Below are 19,823 nucleotides of genomic sequence, written 5' to 3'. Positions count from 1 at the left end.
GGACCTGGCATTTTTCGCTGACAGCAGGACGACTCTACTGGAACAAACATTCCGCATAAGGACCACGAAGGTAAGATACGAGAAACGAGGGCTCATACGGAGGCACATAGGCAATCGTTTTTCCTGCTTTCTACTTGTGACTGAAACAGGAAAGGAAATGACTAGCAGTGGTACAGGGTACCCTCCGCTAAGCACCGTAAGGTGGCTAGCGGAATATATATGTAGATACACTATGTGATCAAAAGTATGCGGACACCTAGCTGAAAATGGTTTACAAGTTCGATAATGCTAGAATTCAATATGGTGTTGACCCACCCCTAGCTTCCATTCTCGCAGTCATACTTTTAATGAGGTGCTGGAAGGTAACTTGCGGAATGGCAGCCCATTCTTCACGGAGTGCAGCACTGAGGAGAGGTATCGATGTCGGTCAGTGGGGCCTGGCACGAAGTCGGCCTTCCAAAACGTCCCAAAGGTGTTCTATAGGATTCAGGTCAGGACTTTGTGCAGGCCAGTCCATTACAGAGCTGTTATTGTCGTGTAGCCACTCCACCATAGGCCATGCATTATGAACAGGTGCTCAATTGTGTTGAAAGATGCAGTCGCCAACCCCGAATTGCTCTTCAAGAGTGGGAAGCAAGAGGGTGCTTACAACATCAACGTAGGCCTGTGCTGTGATAGTGCCATGCAAAACAACAAGGGTTGCAAGACCCCTCCATGAAAAAAACGACCACGCCATAACACCACCGCCTCCGAATTATACTGTTGGCACTACACACGCTGGCAGATGACGTTCACCGGGAATTCGCCATACCCACGCCCTGCCATCGGACCGCCACATTGTGTACCGCGTTTCGTCACTCCGCACAACGTTTTCCCACAGTTCAATCCTCCAGTGTTTACGCTACTTACACCAAGGGAGGCGTCGTTTGGCATTTACCGGCATGATGTGTGGCTTATGAGCAGCTGTTCGACCATGAAATCGAAGTTTTCTCACCTCCCGCCTAACTGTCATAGTACTTGCAACGGATTCTGATGCAGTTTGGAATTCCTATGTGATGGTTGGATAGACTCATTACACATTACGACCCTCTTCAACTGTCGGGGTTCTCTGACACCCAAGAGACGAGATCGGCCTGTACGGTTTTGTGCTGTAAGTGTCCCTTCACGTTTCAACTTCACTATCACATCGGAAACAGTAGACCTAGGGATGTTTAGGAGTGTGGAGATCGCGCGCAGAGACGTATGAGACAAGTTGACACCCAATCAGCTGACCACGTTCGAAGTCCGTGAGTCCGGCGGAGCGCCCCATTTGGCTCTCTCACGATGTCTAATGACTACTGAGGTCGCTGATAAGGAGTACCTGGCAGTAGGTGGCAGCACAATGTGTCTAATATGAAAAATATATGTTTTTGGGGGTGTCCGGATACTTTTGATCACATAGTGTATGAAGATAATATGATCTGACACCGCGAACATCCCCTGCAGACACTTTTGGTCGTACTATACTTTTCCCTTTACACACACATCCAGTCGTTTTGTATGGAGGTTCTTCCCACACAGGGTATCACAATTAAAGTTTGAACGGAAATTACAGATTCAGTTTTAGCGAACTGCAGAACACTAAACCCTTTACGCTCAGGAATCGCAAATTTACGTACGTGGCGCTGCAAGCGAGAAAACGGCAAAGCAGTCCTCGCGCATGTGCTTGTCTAAAACTGTTTAAGTAACTCTTTAATAATGACCTTGAATCAACACTCTACAACACTTACATTCGATTCTATTAAAATTTGTAACTGGAGCGTTCTTTTATGGAAACCCTGCACTTTAATTTAAATGGAAAACCACGGAGATACTTTTGTGCCTTGTATAATTAAACAATTGATAGAGCTATTACCCCATAAATATATTAACATACATAGAGTGTTAAACAACTAAATATACAAAATTTTAGAGAGTTTATGGAAGATAAAAACAAACACTTTTTTATGTGACATAAATGTTACACATGCACCGTTTTTCGCTCGAGGTCCATGAAGGTTTCTACGCTAATTACGTTGAGAGACGGTGTCTCCTCGGAGTCTTTCGCGGCGGAATCTCTGAATAAATTCTCGGCTTTCAAGCCACGTCAGTTGAAGTAACAGTCTCGAGCTTTCGATAGCTATCTGCGGCAGCGACGTCGGGAGTAAAACCACTGAGTGCGGTTTTACGCTTATATAGCCACCATTATACAGCCACCATTATATATTAACATACACAGAGTGTTAAACAACTAAATATACAAAATTTTAGAGAGTTTATTGAAGATAAAAACAAACACGCACGCATGGAAGGTGACCTGGCAGTTCATGGCAGCTTCGGTCCGCCGCGGGACCGAGTGAGGTCAGGTGGAGGCCGGCGCTCCCGCATCCCTACAAGCGTCAAGCAACTCTAGTTGCTTCCTTTCGACATTCAGATCCCGCCCCCACGCCATACTAAGTCTGTACCCTGGTCTCTGTTAAAATTGTTGCTTTTCGTTCTAATCTCAGCTGCTGCTTTATAAAAGAATCCCAGGATGTTGACGCACGAGCCAAGACCCTCTGGTTTTCAAACTGTATTTTTTGCCCCTTTTTCCAGGCAATGCTCAGCTATGGCCGCCTTGTCAAGTTGCCTCCCTTGAATATGTTGCTTGTGCTCGGTGCAACGCTCTGCAGCTGTGCGAATTGTATGAACTGTATAGATGCTGCCGCATTAGCAAGGGACACAATGCACACCAGGCACACAAGTAGCTATGTCGTCTTTAACAGGGAGCAGCATATCTCGAATCTTTGGGGCGGGCCAGAACGCTGGTCTTAGTTCATGATTGTGTGGCACACGTCCTAACTTGCTGCTCGTTGCCCCACAGTATGAAAGGAAACCAGCCGGCTTGGCCTCTTCTACCTACTCACAAGGTGTCCTTCTTCGGTGGCATCTGAAAGCATTCGCAGTGTCTTTTGGGCTATAGCCGTTCTCCATGAACACGTGTCTCAGGTGCTGCAATTCTAACTGTGTATTAACGTGTTCAGGACCGCTTTCTTGTGTTTAGGGTGGTGGAAAATATCTGCGTTCAAATATCGATCATGGGCACCAGTTTCCTGTATACTGATGACCAAGTCGGCCTCCTGCCTTCTGCTCTACTAAAACATCCAGGAATGGTAGCTTGATATCATTCTCAACCACGATGGTAAAATTAAGGTTGGGATGAGCAGTGGGACAAAGTATGTGTCACCCCACATTCCTCTGTTTCCAAATTTATTCAAGATGGCGGAGCTGACGTCATCAAAGATGGCGGCCTGTAGACTAGGCAACAGCGCATGACATCATCCAAGATGGCGACCATGACGTCATGACGCATGTACCAATATTCAAGATAGCTGGACCCAGTGTATCCACCACATGGTGTAAGATTGTACACTTGGCCTACCTCCACTAACCTAATCCCCTCCCCAATAAAAATCGCGCGAAGTTCAAATTCCAACATGATAATGTGGCACACCTAAGATAATGGCGGGAAGATACATCACTTGCGCTTACGCTACCAACCTAAGAAAATTGTGTGAAAGAAAGGACACTTGTACTAACCTCAGCCACCCGACCGCCACTTCCTCCTACGAACTGGCGCCAAGTTTGAATTCTGGCAGTAAAGGAAGGTCACTTCTGGTTTCGCTACCAATGTAAGAAAATTGTTGCAAACAAAGCTCACCACCACCACTAACGTAAGTCACCAGGCCGCCACCTCTTCCTAGGGGTTGCTGGTAAAAGGACTCAGCCTGCACTAGGCTGATGGAGAGAGGAAGGAATGTACTTTATTTATTTGGGGGCAATTTATTTGTGGATCGAGTATATTTTCCACAGAACACACGCCCTGACATGTCCCTCAGCATACAAACCTGCAAACTACTCCGACATAACTCGTGTATAAGACTCTACACACACATATACGCTTGCTAATTGTAAACAGTAAAAAATAACCCATTGCACAGCCTACAGACATGCGAACCACTCCTAAATAATTCAATACATTTACGACCATATAGCCAAACAACTCTTAAATAATAATAATCCATCTAAAACACTCTGCCTGCTAATCGTCAACTCTCGAAATCATACACCAGCCTTTATTTAAAGAATTAGAGGCAGCACCACCACCCAGTGTATTCGCCACTGATTCCAGAGCCCAACTGGCTTAGTTCATATCTGTGCCACTAGAGGACGCTGTAGTGACGTCAGCTGATGACGCAAGTACCGTAATCTAAGATTTCGCCACCTACTGCGTTCACCACGAGCTCCAGACCCCAACTGTCTTAGTACAGTCCGTCGCCATCAGAGGACGCCTCCGTGACACCAGCTGATGGCCCGAGTACGTTTATCCCTGATGGCGGCAAACAGTGTGTTCTCCACGAGGTCTAGTACTCAGTACCACCAGCAGAGGACGTTGTCATCTTTTTCGTGATGTAAAGCAAGATGGTGAGGGAAAATGGTGTGAAAACCATTCAGCCTGCTCTGGGCTGCTGCGGGGAGTAAGATTGGAGTGCACTCTATTTATTTTCAAACAGCTTATTTATGTTGAGGTGACTGGATACAGTCGAGTGCAGCGCTATATTACACGTCCCGATCAATGCATTTGGGCTAGGTGATGGCATCTAAGCTACATTTACAATCAATTTTAGAACACAGAACGAGATGTTATGTCATGATCGCATATATAGATCTGACCTCAAATAGAAAGAATTGCGAAAAGTGACCAGGGAATGGGTATACATTGACTGATGCGGTGAAATTGAGGAAGTACTTTGCTATCTTCTGGCGCCGAACAAATTGTATGGTGAAGAGATGAGTGCGACAATATAAGGAAGGGCATGATCAAGTGCATGACGAAAAACGAACTACACGTCCATTTGTGGTTTCTGGTGAACTGGTTACTGTAGTCGAAGGAATGACTAAGAAGAACAGTAGGTTTACGATTAATGCTGTTGCTCGTCAACCTCCAAGAATTTCACGAACAATAATTTAAGAGACTGTCACTGAAAAACTGGGTTTTCATAAACTTTGCACTCGTTGGGTGCCTAAACTTCTTAGGACAACAAGTGGCAACATTCTATTACGAAGGAATACATAAATTTATACTACACTATGAGAAATACCTGGAAAATTACATGGGCTATTTTGAAAAGTAGTGTAAATGTTAAAGATTTTTGTAAAATAAATTTATTTATCGGTATTCGATGCCCTTTTTTACTACTAAACGGACTTACTTTCCGAGCTACCCTCATAAGTCCCAAATGATGTGGAATTTGGTTTTCTAAGGCTTAGGTTCGTTGTGTCTTCGAAAACTGTGTCACACAATCCTTGCCTGCCATCTTTTTCTCTGTGTTCAATGGATGTGGTAAATTATTCCGCTCAGCAATCTGAAATGTCATGTGGCAAAAATCATCTGCTAATACGCCATAATAATTTCGTCCCATGTCAAAAATATCATGAAGGAGTTATTCTCCTTCGTCTTGGTTAAATACACACATGAAGTTCCCAAAAAACTTCTTGTAGCTAGTAGAATCACTGTTTCTTTTAAAAACTCTTCTTTTAAGTGTGTTTCTTGAGACAGTGAAAATGATTGCTGTAGTGATTTTCTCAAATAATTCTGTGGCATCTTAACATACACCTGCAATAAGAGAACACAGCTTTTTACCAACTTGTTAAAGCACTAATGAATTAGCATACTTATTTTATGAACTACTCTTTTCTTACTATCGATTCCGTTGCCTTGAAACAAGGTACATAAATTGCAAAATATAATAGTCAGTCAAATGAAAGCGAGACAGATGGGACGAAAGTAAGCAAACTATTTTTTCAAAGACAATTGCCGTAAATGTTATTACATTTATCCCACTGCGCGACAACACGATCAATGACTTCATGAAAAAATGTTTGCGGTTGCCTAAGGAACCATGATTGCCCCCAGGCGTGCGCCTCCTCACCCGAAGCAAATCTACGGCCACGAATGTCTTTCTTCAGGGCTCCGAAGGTGGTAGTCGCATGGGGAAGGTTCAGAACTGTATGAAGAACGAGTACAGGCTTCCAAGCGAAACTTCTGCAATACAGCCGCAACAACTTGGCAATATGTGGGCGGACAAACTGGTTTTGTAGGCAACCGCAAACATTTTTCCATCAAGGTATTGACTGTCTTGTCTCACGGTGGGATAAATGTGTTGACAACTAAGACGATTACTTTTGAAATAATGAACAGTTTATTTACTTTTCCCATCTGATTCTTTTTTATTCTTTTTTATTTTATTTGGCTGCCTCTTACGGATGCTCAGGCACTGTGGCTACTTTGTCTCGATAGGAGCCAGGCCACCATGTCCGACTGGACGCCACTACGCTTACTATTGTCTGATCACGAACTAGGCAATTCATAAACAAGTGGTTTCGAAGACTAAAATACAATAATGTTTTACTATCACTGTAGCAATTAACTATCCAAATGAATTTGCCATTTGCCTAACATCAGACGTAGATAAAACACAAAACATTGCATTGCAGAGGAGCGTGCACAACTACAGCCTCGAAACTCGCTAACAAAAACAAAGAACTCTCTTCGAATAGTTTTAAACGTTCGCTACTAGGGTGCGACAGTCTCCAAGAGAATGAAATGAGGTGGTCACTTTACCTCTCCTGGCGCTGTCAACGCTAGGCTCCCTCAACAACACTACAGGGTCATGTAGAAACACACTGTGCATGGAACATTACAGCATAAAAATTTTGCACATTCCAGTCATTCCTGCTTTCATTATTGTTGTATAACCTGTGGCACTACTTATTGTTAGTGGAAAAAAACTAAAGATCTTCAAACTTCTGATTACTCTACAAATGAGTTAATGTGTTAAATATTTGACTTTAAGCATGTTATTTAAGCGATAAGAAGCTTATAAAAGGTTTGGAATTATGTTTAATGTTTGTTGGAAGTCGCCAAGCGCTCTCATAATCAAATACTGGATGACTACATTGTGAGTAATTTGTGCTCCGCTTTCACGAATCTCAATGTTCATAACGTCACATTTCTTGAATCATGGGGCGTACAATGATATAATTTTGAAGGTACATTTGGTGCTGTATGTAGGCACAATCCACAAAATGCGTTACGAATACAGTTAGTAGGAAAGAAGCATTAGATTAAAACGTAATTTTTGATGTGTCAGTTTTATTGCGTGAACTGCAAAAATGTAATAAGCGAATTTTTTTTCTTTCGTCATCTTTTTCTGGGAAGCGGAGGGAGGGGGAAGGTGTCAGCGATAAAAAGTTTCGCGAAGGTTTGAAATTGCGTGTGAGGATTGTTGCAATTCACCAAGTACTCTCATTTTCATATACAAATGGCTCTGAGCACTATGGGACTTAACTGCTGTGGTCATCAGTCCCCTAGAACTTAGAACTACTTAAACCTAACTAACCTAAGGACATCACAAACACCCATGCCCGAGGCAGGATTCGAACCTGCCATCGCTGCGGTCGCGCGGTTCCAGACTGTAGCGCCTAGAACCGCTCGGCCACTCCGGCCGGCTTTTCATGTACAGAATGAATATAATTTTGGTGTTTGCACACGGTAAGTTATGCTGACTCAAGACGTACTCGTATACAAAATTTCTAACTGCAAAACTTGTCTTACTGTGTTGAAACTTCCACACAACTTTATACCTGTTAATGAGCAGATTATGTCAGTCTTTTACGTTTCTGAGTTTTGTCACTATTTATATGAAACATTAAAAATCAAATTTTTGTTGTCCTTGGAAGCAGTTACATAGGCAACATTCATCTGCGTCCTGGTATCGGGATAGTCGCTTGTTGTTAATACAGATAATAAGATCTAAAGGAGTTATCAAAGTTTGACAAATGTTTCCTGTATTTGGAACGTATACAGCGTGCTTACCATTTTGCTTAGTATCATTCTTGTTTTTATTTTCTTCTACGTTTTTTCATCCATATTATGTTTGTTTTATTAACTTCGGGTCATTCACACATATAATAATGAACAGCTACTTTTTCACGCAAGTTTATGACGTCATATCTACTCAACTATGTGTCGTGCAACGATATAATGTTGTCGATACGTTCAGTGGTATATATGGTTACTGCCTGCTAAATATGTTACGAATAGAGTCAGCAACGAAGAAGAAATACATTAAAACGTGATTGCTGATGCTGAATTTTTAATGCAGGAAAAGCGAAAAGCGGAAAGGGATGACTTTTTTTCGTTGCATTGTTTTGTGAGGGCAGTCAACGAGAAAAAGTTTCGGAAGGGTTTGAAATTATGTGCAAGGTTTATTTAAAGTTGCTAAGTGCCCTCATTCTCAAATGCTGGATGGATATAGTTCAAGTGTTCACGCACTTTGACTTACCCTGCCTGAAGACATGTATACAGTTTCTAACGTTAATATTTGACATAAACCTCTTAATGATTAGATTATGATAGCATTTTAAATTCGATCAATAATTGATGAAAAGCTGAAAATCAAATTTTTGTTTCCCGTGGAAGTCATTAGACAGGCAACCTGCGACAGGACTGGGTGGCTGGGTGACTGTTTTAGCTATTTAACAGAACAGATGAGGGAAACTGCAGCTATTTGGCTATGGTTTCCATTTCTGTCTGATGGTTTTCATCAGTGGAATCTTAAAAAGTCTGTGTACACTGTTAACTTATGTAAATTGGGATGGCTTGAGAAGTCGTAGACAGCATCCGTGGTTATTAGTGTCCTTTAAATTTTGAAGGCTAGTATATACTTTTATCTGAAGGCCGATAGATCAGCAAAACTGATCGTGTTGTCCTTCTCACACTCACATGTGAATTCGTTCTTAAATTCCGTGTCAGATAACTGTATGATGAATTGGACATCACCTATAGTGTCCCCATAAATGATAATGAATGTATCATCCATATACCTTTTGTAGAACTGGATCTTTTCCACAGTACGGAATGTTTTATAATAATGACTACGATAAACTGACCTGTACTAGGCAAACAAACTGCAGAGATGAGGTTTCGATGACAGTGGGAAGACACACTGCTGGCCATTAAAACTGCAACAATATGAAGACATTATCCAAAAAACGTCAGATTGATATGAAGGATACTACATGATTGCGTATGAAATTGATTAGCGTTTCAGGGCAATCGCACACAATACGTAGGAATAACTGCATGTACAATCTGAATCTGTATGTAAGAAACGATTAGTCAGCGGGCTTGTTGTTCAGAAATCGCATTTGCATGTCTGTTGTTTCTGGGAGCATCGTGTCATGCCTCATGTAAGAAGGAGAAATATCGACCACCATGTATCAGAATTCGACAGTGGTAACATGGGGGCCTATCGAAACCGTGGTTTATCGTCCTCTTATATTGCTGCTCACGTTGGTCAGGATCTCACGACAGTCGCGCGAATGTGACATCGACAGCGTCATAACAACACCAAGCAGGATCTTATCAGCACAGAGAGACTAATGATTGACAGGACAGACATATTGTTCGCTCATTCGCGTAGCACGTATAGCTGTGCCACGTACTTTAAATTAGGAAATGAGCTTGTTTGTACACGGACAGTTTGACGACGTGCAGAGCACCACGACTGTCAGCATGGGGAACATAGTTTCGGGTTCTCTTAACACGGCAGCAGGGAGAGGCGCGGCGACTGTGGTCTCCAAAACAACAGCACTTGATGCAGGAATGGCACCATGTCGTCATTTTAGACGAGTCCAGTTTTTGTGTATAGCATCACGATGGACATATCCAGTGTAGAGGCTATGAAAAGAAGGATTGACACCACAGTATTGGGCCAACACCCGGTATTATGGTATGAAGTTCTTTAGGGTATATATACTGTGTGATCAAAAGTATCCGGACACCCCCAAAAAGTACGTTTTTCATATTAGATGCATTGTGCTCCCACCTAGTACCATGTACTCCAAATCAGCTACCTCAGTAATCATTAGACATCGTGAGAAATCAGAATGGGGTATTCCTCGGAACTCACGGACTTCGAACGTGGCCAGGTGATTGGGTGTCACTTGTTTCATACGTCTGTACGTGAGATTTCCACACTCCTAAACTTCGTTAGGTCCACTGTTTCCGATGTGATAGTGAAGTGGAAACGTGAAGGGACTCATACAGAACAAAAGCGTACAGGCCTACATCGTCTGTTGTCTGACAGCGACCGCCGACAGTTGAAGAGGGTCGTAATGTATAATAGGCAGACATCTATCTAGATCATCACTCAGGAATTCCAAGTTGCATCAGGACACACTTCAAGTACTATGACGGTTAGGCAGGAGGTGAGAAAATTTGGATTTCATGGTCGAGCGGCTGCTCATAAGTGAAATATCACGCCGTTAAATGCCAAACGACGCCTCGCTTGGTATAAGGAGCGTAAACATTGGACGATTGAACAATGGAAAAACGTTGTGTGGAGTGACGAATCACGGTACACAATGTGGCCATCCGATGGCAGGGTGTGGGTATGGCAAATGCCGGGTGAACGTCATCTGCCAGCGTGTGTAGTCATCATCATCATGGACAGTTTCCAGCGTGTGTAGTGCTAACAGTAAAATTCGAAGGTGTTATTATGTGGCTGTGTTTTTCATGGGGCGGGCTTCGCCCCATGTTGTTTTGCGTGGCGCTATCGCAGCACAGGCCTACACTGATGTTTTAAGCACCTTCGTGCTTCCCAGCGTTGAAGAGCAATTCGGGGATGGCGACTGCATCTGTTCGTAATGCACGACAATAACATCACTGTAATGGACTGACCTTCACAGAGTCATGACCTAAATCCTATAGATAGAGATTTTGGCGGATAAAATCGCGACCGGCGCGGATATCCGCGGGTCATCTGCGGATAATGAGCAAGGCATCTGCCCAGTACGTATGTTGCAATGTTAGTTGAAAACTTCAAGTCTGTTGACATTCTTGGAATCTTGCAGGGCCGGGTAGAGCGGATGCCTGTTGTCCTCAGCCCCTGGCTACGACCGACGCAGCTGTACCCAGGAGAACTGCGCCTAATCCGTTTCCGCGACCGTGTCTTCTGTGTGGCCTGTGAAGTGCTCTCTGGGTGGCAAACCTGCCCACTGTCTACCATCAGATGGTTAGAGCGTCTGCCATGTAAGCAGGAGATCCAGGGTTCGAGTCCCGGTCGGGGCTCACATTTTCATCTGTCCTCGTTGGCGTATGTCAACGCCTGTAAGCAAGTAAGGGTGTTCATTTCATTGTAATTTCATTCTAACGAGCTGCATGATCACCGATGGTATCTGTTCTTTCGGACATGTCCGAATGAACAGATACCATCCTAGTATATATAAAAAGCAGTTATGTTGTCGCAGAAATGGCACCCTGACAATAACTATGTCATTACATATGATAATTCTAAGTACTACTGTCTATTACTATTAATTACTCATTCAAAACTTAAATATATGCGGATGCGGATAAGGAACTTGCGGATGCGGATTAATTGCCGCGGATGCGGATGCGGTTGCGGATTAGGACCTTGCGGATGCGGTGCGGATGCGGATTGCACTTTTCTTATTCGCGCAGACCTCTACCTATAGAATACCTTTGGGATGTTTTGGAACGCCGACTTCGTGCCAGGCCTCACCTACCGACATCGATACCTCTCCTCAGTGCAGCACTCCATGCAGAATGAGCTGCCATTCCCCAAGAAACCTTCCAGCACCTGATTGAAGGTATGCCTGCGAGAGTGGAAGCTGTCATCAAGGCTGAGGATGGGACAACACCACATTGAATTCCAGCATTACCGATGGAGGGCGCCATGAACCTGTAAGTCATTTTCAGCCACGTGTTCGGATCACATGGTGTAACAGTGCCGTCTCTGGTTAGCACAAATGGTAATTTGAATAGCGGGCACTGTATTTCTGATGTGTTAAGGCTGCTGGCTCTGCCTTATCTTTGAGGTCTCTCTATAGTTTAGTTTCAACAAAATAACACAAGAGTGGATGTTGTCCATGCCATCCTGACGTATCTCTATACAGAGGGTATATAGCTGTTGGCCTGTCCAGCACATACTACAGATTTATAACCCACTGAAAACATCTGGTCATGGGTTGCCAAGAGAGTAGCTCACCACGAATGGCAAGCCAGGATAGAACAACTTACCCGCATCTGTCATCCAACCTTGGTCCGATACGATACCCAGTCAGGTTAGATGACATATCTGTGCACTGGATTTCGCACACTGAATACTAGCAAATCACGTGCAAATCTGATAACGTATTCTTCTTACTGCTACTTAAGAATGCTGAAGATTGGATGGGTAGATCACGCAACTAACGAGGAAGTACAGAATAGAGTTGGAGAGAAGAGGAATTTGTGGCCCAACTTGACTAGAAGAAAGGATCAGTTAGTAGGCCACGTTCTGAAGCATCAAGGGATCACCAATTTAGTACTGGAGTGAAACGTGGAAGGTAAAAATCGTAGAGGGAGACCAAGCGATGAATATTTCTTTAAAGTCAGTACCGCCATTAGACCGTTGTATTCTAATACGACAGTATGCCACTCAGGCAATTTGTAACACTTAAAACACTTTATAATGACACTTTGAAGCTGAAATCACGATTGTGTAAGTGTAAATGTAACACTGTAAATAAACAAAAATCTAATGGCGGTACTGACTTTAAAGAAATATGCTATGACTGTGGCCCCGTATTATGAAAAAATTATTGAGAGATGAATACACTAAGCAGGTTCAGAAGGATGTATGTTGCAGTAGTTACTCGGCGATTAAGAAGCTTGCACAGGATAGAGTAGCATGGAGAGCTGCATCAAACCAGTCTCTGAACTGAAGACCACAACAACAACAACAACAACAACATTCTTCTTACTGTGGTGTATACGCACAACGAGTTGAATTTAGTCACTTGCTATCCCTCCTTGCGTTGAAATTTTAACTGTCAGTAGTGTACAGGGGGTCCATGGAACCATGACACAGTGATAAATTTCAATAATATCGTCTGTAAGTATTGTAGAATGTTGGTTCAAGGTCACAATTAAAGAGTAACTCAAACAGTTTTAGGTAAGTATCTGCACGAGTACTGCTTTGTTGTTTTCCCGCTTGCAGCGCCATATGCACAAAGTGGCGATTCGTGAGCGTAAAACGTTTTGTATTCTGCAGTTTGCTGAAAGTGAATCTGTAATTTCAGTTCAACGTGCGTTTCGTTTAAAGTTTAATTGTGATGAGCCATGTGGCAAAGAAATTCCTCTGGTGGCATGATAGGTTCGAAACGGCCATGTGTGTGGGTAAAGGGAAAAGCGTGGAACGACAAAAAGCGCCTGAAGAGCATGTTGACCATGTCAGACTGTTTGTAGTCATAAGAAATCTTTTCGGTGAGAAAGTCTTGAAATTCAGTTACTAAATGCGACATTGGGGAAGGTGTTAAGAAAAGTTTACACATGTGTCAACACCAGTTACAGTTGGTACACGCTTTAAATCCAGATTATTATGCTGTACTTTATAATTTTGCAAGTGAAGTGTTACAGCGGGAAGAAGACTTTCTTGATCGTGTGCTGTTTAGTGATGAGGCAACTTTTCATCTAAGTGGGAACTTAAATACCCAGAATGCTCCTATCTGTGGGTCAGAATAGCCTCATGAACTTGTACAGCAGACATATTCCGTAAAATTAAAGATGTTGCGAGCTGTGTCCCGTTGTACACTATTGGCCAGTAAAATTGCTACACCACGAAGATGACGTGCTAAAGTCGCGAAATTTAACCGACAGGAAGAAAATGCTGTGATGTGCAAATGATTAGCTTTTCAGAGCATTCACACAAGGTTAGCGCCGGTGGTGACACCTACAACGTGCTGACATGAGGAAAGTTTCCAACCGATTTCTCATACACAAACAGCAGTTGACCGGCGTTGCCTGGTGGAACGTTGTTGTGAGGCCTCGTGTAAGGAGGAGAAACGCGTACCATCACGTTTCCGACTTTGATAAAGGTCGGATTGTAGCCTATCGCGATTGCGGTTTATCGTATCGCGATATAGCTGCTCGCGTTGCTCGAGATCCAATGACTGTTAGCAGAATATGGAATCTGTCGGATCAGGAGGGTAATAAGGAACGCCGTTCTGGATCCCAACGGCCTCGTATCACTAGCAGTCGAAATGACAGGCACCTTATCCGCATGGCTGTAACGGATCGTGCAGCCACGTCTCGATCCCTGAGTCAACAGATGGGGACGTTTGCAAGACAGCAACCATCTGCAAGAACAGTTCGACGACGTTTGCAGCAGCATGGACTATCAGCTCGGAGACGATGGCTGCGGTTACCCTTGACGCTGCATCACAGACAGGAGCACCTGCGATGGTGTACTCAACGACGAACCTGGGTACACGAATGGCAAACGTCATTTTTTCGGATGAATCCAGGTTCTGTTTACAGCATCATGATGGTCGCATCCGTGTTTGGCGACATCGCGGTGAACGCACATTGGAAGCGTGTATTCGTCATCGCCATTCTGACGTATCACCCGGCGTGATGGTATAGGGTGCCATTGGTTACACGTCTCAGTCACCTCTTGTTCGCATTGACGGCACTTTGAACAGTGGATGTTACATTTCAGATGTGTTACGACCCGTCGCTCTACCCTTCATTCGATCCCTGCGAAACCCTACATTCCAGCAGGATAATGCACGACCGCATGTTGCAGGTCCTGTACGGGCCTTTCTGGATACAGAAAATGTTCGACCGCTGCCCTGGCCAGCACATTCTCCTGATCTCTCACCAACTGAAAACGTCTGGTCAATGGTGGCCGAGCAACTAGCTCGTCACAATACGCCAGTCACTACTCTTGATGATCTGTGGTATCGTGTTGAAGCTGCAGGGGCAGCTATACCTGTACACGCCATCCAAGCTCTTTTTGACTCAATGCCCAGGCGTATCAAAGCCGTCATTTCGGCCAGAGGTGGTTGTTCTGGGTACTGATTTCTCAGGATCTATGCACCCAAATTGAGTTCTAGTATAATGTATTTGTCCAATGAATACCCGTTTATCATCTGCATTTCTTCTTGGTGTAGCAATTTTAAAGGCCAGTAGTATAATACGTAGGCTTGTTTGAACATAGTACAGAATGGAATTTCTGTCAGTTTGAAAGTCCACCTGAAAACAGTATTTGGCAACAAGATCGAGCCCATCCCCACTGGCATCTCTCAGGTACGTGAGCGGTTGAAAGTCGAAGTCCCTGACCGTTGAATTGATTGTAATGATCAATATGCACACCGCTCTTTTCTGCTTGCCTCTATGTGCACCTGACGTCACGCCATGCGAGTTTTATTTGTAGGGTTCGTGTCTGCGTTCCGCCGCTACCTAATGATATGTCAGAATTAAGACACACAAATGAAGAAGCTATTGGTCCCAATACTCTGGACTTGTTAACCAGAGTGTGGAAATAATTGGACTTAAGGTTGGATGTGTGCCGTATAACTAAAGGTGCACATATTGAGCATTTGTAAGAAGAAGTAGGTAGGTTTATATTCAATTTGACGTACGACTTGTTGTAAATAGACTAAATAAGACTGTTAAAATATACCACTGAAACTGGGGCATACTTTTATGGACACCTCGTATTATTTTGCCCAGTCCGTATATTACTGATACAGCTGATGAAAGTGCACAAGAAATTGGTCGCTGGCCGATACATTCTGCAACCTCTTTCCCCCCTGCAGAGAAGTTTGCATCAAGTTCGACAAATGGACTGGTGAAGACAGCTTCTTGCGAGTTGGCCACCACCGAGAAATGAAGCGTCCGTCGAGTGGGGGATAAGGGAGCGGCAAGGAGCCCGGCGTCTCAAGACGCTGCCGGTGTGGTGGTGTGTGGGGGGGGGGGGGGCGGTGTTGATGGAGTGGCGCCCTCAGCGGCTGCGACAGGCGCTTAGGCCTGCGGCCGCCCCCGCTGTCATCGCCGGCCGAGCAATTAGCGCTGCCCAGCGGACGGCCACGTGGCTCCCGTCTGCGGCGTCCTCCACTTCTCCGTGGAGCTGAGGACAAAGAACGGCGCTCCCTCCACCAAATCCCAACTCCGTCACCCTCGGCTTGGTTCCAGCACCAGTTAAAGAAAACTACCATACACGTGCATGTGGACACACAAAAACACACACAGAGTCACAAAAACATACAATTAATTTTTTTTTACCTGGTATAGTGGATAACGTTTCTCCAAAAATAGAAAGAAATAAAAAATATTGGTCAGGTGCAAGTAGGATTCCTAACTGAGAGTTCCGTACAGATTCATTAAAGTACGCAGACAGTTAATCCATTCCGAGAACCGAGGATATCAACGATTTTTGCCTGTTATCGCTATTGATACTGGTAACATATCGCTCCCAGGGATTCCAAGACTATCGAGAATGACTGAATATCAATTCTGAAGTTGGATAACAAATGACAAAAGCAATATTTATTTCGTCTGATATAATTACAAATCAATTTTCGGATTTTTTCCTTTGGTTTTAGTGTGATACCTTGCTGCTTTGAAAGATTACCGTCAATGTCAATATGTATATTCCTTATTGTCGTTTCTTGTTACCAATATTAGTTTATTTCCAACAATAAGCAGCTTTCACTCGGTTAATATTCGGCAGAAATCAAACCTCCATTTGGATCGGACTTCCTTAACTCTCCTGCAAAAAGGTGTGCAGTATACTGCTGCATCCATTTTCAATAAGCTGCCACTCGAATTCAAAAATCTTAGCAGTAATCCACGCGCTTTCAAATCGAAACTGAAGAGTTTCCTCATTGGTCACTCATTCTATTCTGTCGAGGAGTTCCTTGAAAAATTAAGCTGATTCTCATTGTATTGCTGATAGCGTTTCCTTAAACTTATGGACTGAGTTTCTTTCAGGTTGATGAAGATTTATTTTTATCTGTTATTACTTTTATGTTGCAAGTTCATGTACTGACACGTTCCATGACCTTGGAGATTTGCTCCTCAATTTCGTCCTACGGAATTTGACATGTAAATAAATAACTAATAAAAAACAAACCTCCTTGCCTAGGGACGCCAGATGAAAGCTGATGTCGTCACGCCGTGAATGAAAATTGCGCAACAGATAACTGGGGAGAGGAGCTACCTAGAGAGCTACCTAGAGAGCGTGCCCTTTCTGTACGATACTAGGCAATGGGGCTGGAGGACTCACACGGTGATGTGTGGGTCCCTGCATTCTATATCTTTTATTTTGAAGGAATTCCTTTAACTTGATTCCTATGTGATTTTTAGGGTATGTTAAAGATTGATGACAATTGATTACCTATTTATTTTAAACATTATCACTCGATTTTACAGCGATTGCAGCAATTGTTCCAGTTTACAGATATTACAATTTGACAACGTATAGCCGGCCGGGGTCGCAGGTTGAAGTCCTGCCTCGGACATGAATGTGTGTGATGTCTTTAGGTTAGTTAGGTTTAAGTAGTTCTAAGTTCTAGGGGACTGATGACGTCAGATGTTAAGTCCCATAGTGCTCAGAGCCATTACAACTTTTAGCTCCGGTATATTATATACTAATCTTCACGCAAATTTCTACAGGCAAGATGGAGTTACGTTGGCCAAATGTATACCACCAAAGTCTCCCAATATTTCACATGGGTCATCCACTATGTGAGGAGGATAACGGGTAAACTGGGGACCAGATACATTATCACAGGGGGTCAAATTTCCGAAATTAAACGAGAACATTCATTTCCTTACACAATCCGAAGCTGGAAATAAAAGAATTAGTGCAAATATTCAAATACCTCTCTTCCACGCGTGAACATCGAGACAGACGTACTGAGGGCATGTCTGCTCACTTACCCGTCTTCTGTAACACTCCCAGTATATCGCGGGCACGCAGAGGTCTTCCTGGGCCCTGGTGGAGGGGATGGTCGAACCACTTGGCCGTGACCAACCTCTCCACCCCAAATCTTCTGACACTGGAACGTCTTTGACTTTTACTTGCCCGTGCTGTCTCTGTCAACCTACCCAGGAGTAAGGTTGGCACTACTATACTACAGAACTACTTTCCAACTAAGATTTGGCTACGCTTTATGGAAAGGTGTGAGGAGGATTAGGAAAGTTCATGGGCAGATTCACATTCACGTACAAGAAATGCATAATACACGACACATATAAATATGTATTATGAAGCCTGACACATTTCTTTCCACCCGTCCACGTGGGCTCTGTTGCACCCGCGGCCGGCCGCGTCGTGCAATAAAATGTGTTTGTATTTCCCGTTGCGAGCGAGCAGTGAAACCTGCTGCTAATGGAGCGGAAACGACTGTACCGTTTCAGCTTGGCATATTTCATGATCCCAGGCCAACAGATCCTGTAGGTTTTGACAACAGTATCGATACATGTGACATTAATGGCGGTATCTTTTCATTGCGGTTACATAAAAGCTTCACTTTTTTACATTGCCAAGGGACCTTAGCACGTAATATGTGACATAAATTGCAACTTGATACGTGTTAACATTCCTGAAGAAAAGAGATTCTGGACAGTCGGAGGGACAGAAAGTGATCCTACAGTCTAAGGGCTTCATTTTGGCGGTTGAGATACGAAACAGTAATAGATCCAGTCTTGTCGACTGCGACCAAAGATTTCGGGATCTTCCTCATTGCTGTAGGAAAATGCGTGCACTGGTAATTACCTTTCATTTATTCCCAATTGCAAACACTTTTGCTCTACTACCAGCTGCTTTCACGGATCTCCGTCGCTCGCGTTACCAACGATAGGTAGCATCATGTCCCATCAGTGCAAAAAAGTTTCGACACTGGGTTAATAAAAATAGAAAAAAGTTAATCAAGTGGTTTTAATGCTTCAGGCATTCTACATAGTCTTGTCCCCTCCCCCTCTCCCCTCAGCAGCGCACTTGAGCACACGCACAGAACATTCGTAAAACTGTGTCAAACTGTCAGAAACGTCCTTATTTGGGTCGTTGTTCAACTCGTGCGTCACATTGGATTGAGCATCGGTTATGTACTCCAAGCGATGAACTTATATTTAAATTTTTCCACCTTGTCGTGTTGTGGTACGCGGGTACTGATTACGTCAAGTCTCGTCACCTGTGACATTTTTTTCCAGAAAAATATTATCCACGATTTTCATTTCAATCAACTCAGAATGTGCCCCCGTGCCGTTGTTTTTGTACGGGAGGCAACGTGTGCGGGACAAACTGTACGCACTTTTGTCTTCTTCAAATCATTCTGGAGATTCTTTTGGACACTTGATTTACAGACGATTTCCCCATTTGCAGCCCATACCTTCTATAGGGTAATCCCCTGCCCGTGTCTGCTCCGCTTATGTACTCTTCTTACCGCGTCACGTGCCGGCAAAGCCACCAGGCGGCATCCAACGTCGGGGTGGGCAGTGATCATAATATTTTGGCTTATCAATGTATAGGAATGAGCAAATAACGATGTCCTCAAACGTTCTAAATCACGTGCCGGGGTAAAGTGTATTGCCCCTACTGACATGAAAACTGTGGACGTCCCTGAACTGAATGAGAAGCAGCGGCTCCTATGTGTGGAAGGCTCCCAATTCCGGGAGAGCGGCCTGCTGATCAGATGACCAGCTGTACCACTTCCGAATGACGCCATGTAGCACAGGATGACACACCGAACGTTCGTCATTGCGTTATTCGCTGGGCCTGGCTACAGAATTGCTTTTTTTTCAAAAAGGCACCATCCTCCGCCCAAGCCCCCTCCCCCTACCCCCTCTCACTTTGGTTCTGGTCTAGATTTCCGACGGGTTTTCCTAGGTTGTGTGGCAAATGACAGAA

Source organism: Schistocerca piceifrons, chromosome 3, assembly GCF_021461385.2.
Source record: "Schistocerca piceifrons isolate TAMUIC-IGC-003096 chromosome 3, iqSchPice1.1, whole genome shotgun sequence".
In the NCBI taxonomy this organism is placed as follows: domain Eukaryota; kingdom Metazoa; phylum Arthropoda; class Insecta; order Orthoptera; family Acrididae; genus Schistocerca; species Schistocerca piceifrons.
This window is presented reverse-complemented; position numbering follows the sequence as displayed.